Genomic DNA, 2,639 nt, shown 5'->3' on the forward strand with positions numbered 1-2,639 from the left:
GTCCCTACCTGGCCCCAATGACGAAGGTGGTTCCGATAGATTACGAACCACCTGAAAGAGTCTCCTGCTGTTGTTTTCTGCAGATGCAATAGAAGCGGCGAAGAAGGTCCTCTTCACCATTGCCATTGCCACTTGGTAGGCTCGACCTTGAGCTCTAGCCCATGTTCGGTCTGATTCAGAGTGAGTTTTCCGCCATCGGCGCTCTGTTTCATCACCCTCAGCTCCGGGGAAAACCACGGGGCTGTCCGGGCTCCATGCAATCGGAGAGGGCGCTTCGGAGCCCGACAGTCAATAGCCCTGGTTAACTCCATATTCCAGCGGGTCAATAACGTTAAACAGGTCAGTGTAGATCTAGCCCAGGACTCTGAACTAGATGGGCCATTGGCCTGATCCAGCAGCAGCTTCTTATGTTCTCCAAGCATCCCTTCTCATTGACACAGCTTGCTGGGGCTGATGGGAGTTGTAGTTCAGGAATATTTGCAGGGCCAGAGGTTCCACTCCTCTACTCTGGGTTTAAAAGATTGCAGCTTTAGACTGCAATCTTTCTGAGTTCCATGTTAAATTTCCTATGTTTTAATCAGGATTGGGATTACAGAGGGGGACAAAGGGTTAAAGTCCCCTCCTTGTCCCACCAGAGTCCCCGTCTGACAAGAGATGCAGCTCTAGGGTTTCTTGACAATGTAATAATTAACAAGTCACCAGTACTTTAGAAGAGCCTTGTGGATCAGAGCAAAAGCTCAGCTAGTCCAACTACCTGTTTCCCATTGTTGGCATCCATCTGTCTTGAGATACAATGGAGTGCTCCTTCAGCGGTGAAGTCAAACTGCTGCGTTAGCAGCACTGAAGTGACCTCCCTGGGATGCAATCCTGGGCAGTGTGTATGGAGGCCCTGGGTTGTCCAGATGACAAGATGCCCCTCTTGGCTTCACTGAAGTGGTCCAAAGGTTCTTTAGAAGATCACAGACCATAGGTGTGGCAGTTTGGTGTGCTTCTTGTAGCTTTTTGCACCTTCTGCTTTTGACTTAGAACAAGTTATCCATCTTCTCTCTCTGTTTGAAGGCAGTATGAGGCATTTTCTTATTCCCATAGTGGCTGACCAAATGCCCATGGGAAGCCCACAAACAGAACATGTGGTAGCACTTTCCTGCTCATGTTTCCAAGTAGCTCGCAGCCACCATGACAAATACCCTTTGATAGCAGCAGTGCTTTTTTCTGGGGGGGATGCAGGGGGACTAATACCCCTATTTGTGAATCTAAGTTTGGCCTCACTGAGGGGCAGAGTAGGAAATGAGTGTACCTATCCCTAAACATTTTTTTTAATAGGAAAAAAGCACTAGATAGTATCAATAAGTCACCAGCTTGGCTATTCTTAGGCTGTGTATACCTTCAAAGCATATTTGAAACGCATTCTGTCCCTCAAAGAATTCTGGGCATCGTAGTTTAACCCTCACATAGTTATAATTCTTGGCAACCCTTGACAAACTGCATTGCCCAGAATTCTTTGATGGAAAGAATGTGCTTCAAATGTGCTTTAAAGGTGTGGTATGTATACAACTGTAAAGAACTCAAATGTGAAATTGCTGATCTTCAAAATACGTAACGCTCTGAGACTCAGGCTTTCTAACTGAAGACAGGAAAGAAGCCAAGGTAACACATCTGTTTGCCCTCAGAACTCTAATTCTCTCCCTGGAAGAAGTCAGTTCAGGCACAAGTATCTACCCTACATCTTTTGATGTCTAAAGAATGAATGTAGCATCTCAGTAGCCTGTCCAGTTTTGCAGCCTAATAGGCTGACCTGTTTGGATTTCCCTTACTTGTGACAAAAGTTAGCTGCTAAACTATGGCATAGTAGACAGACACTCGGACTTAAAGTAGGTAAACTCAGGTTCAAATCCTTGCCTGGACATGAAACACATTGGGTACCTTTGGGCCTTCCACTGGTCTGGTTTGTATGATACTCAAGCCAAACCATAGTTTACTGGGACTATGCAAATGTGTAAACTTTGCTCATTCCCTAAGTTTTTTGCTTGTTTGTTTTTTGCTCCCATGGCTTAGTGAGTGGTCTGAACCCAGATTTGTGGTAAAGGGTTTTTTTTGGGGGGGGTTACTATAGTTCATAGTTAGTGAGTAGGAAGCTCTCCGATAAGCCTGGCTTTGTACATCACACAAAACCAAACCATCACTTGACTCAGCATGCTGGTTGCACAATCCTGGTAAGCCATAGTTTGGTTTACCAAGTTGCAAAACCAAGCCAGTGTCTCCCAGAATGGCTTACTTTGCAATGTTGTTTTGGGGGTTTAAAAACTCTCTCTGTGTGTATGTATGTGATGTGTGTGTAACCGTGTGTGTGTAACCCTGAACTCTTCTGAGGAAGTATGGGATAAAAAACTGAGATTACATGTGCTAAAAACAACCCTTGAAAAATATCAGTCCGGCCATAGTCATTTGAAGATTGCATGGCCATTCTAAACTCCTTTCCAACTTTCAGCAACATGGCCATATATGGTTTACTTGTACAGGGCAATAAATAAATAATGATGTAACAAAAAGGTCAGGCTTATGTCATTTCGGAAAGGGATGTTGCAGAAAGCGAAGTTCTACAGATTATAATGCTGCAGGGAGAAAACTTGAGAGGGGAA

The sequence above is a fragment of the Podarcis erhardii genome (assembly GCF_964252035.2).
Source record: "Podarcis erhardii genome assembly, chromosome: 1".
Classification (NCBI taxonomy): domain Eukaryota; kingdom Metazoa; phylum Chordata; class Lepidosauria; order Squamata; family Lacertidae; genus Podarcis; species Podarcis erhardii.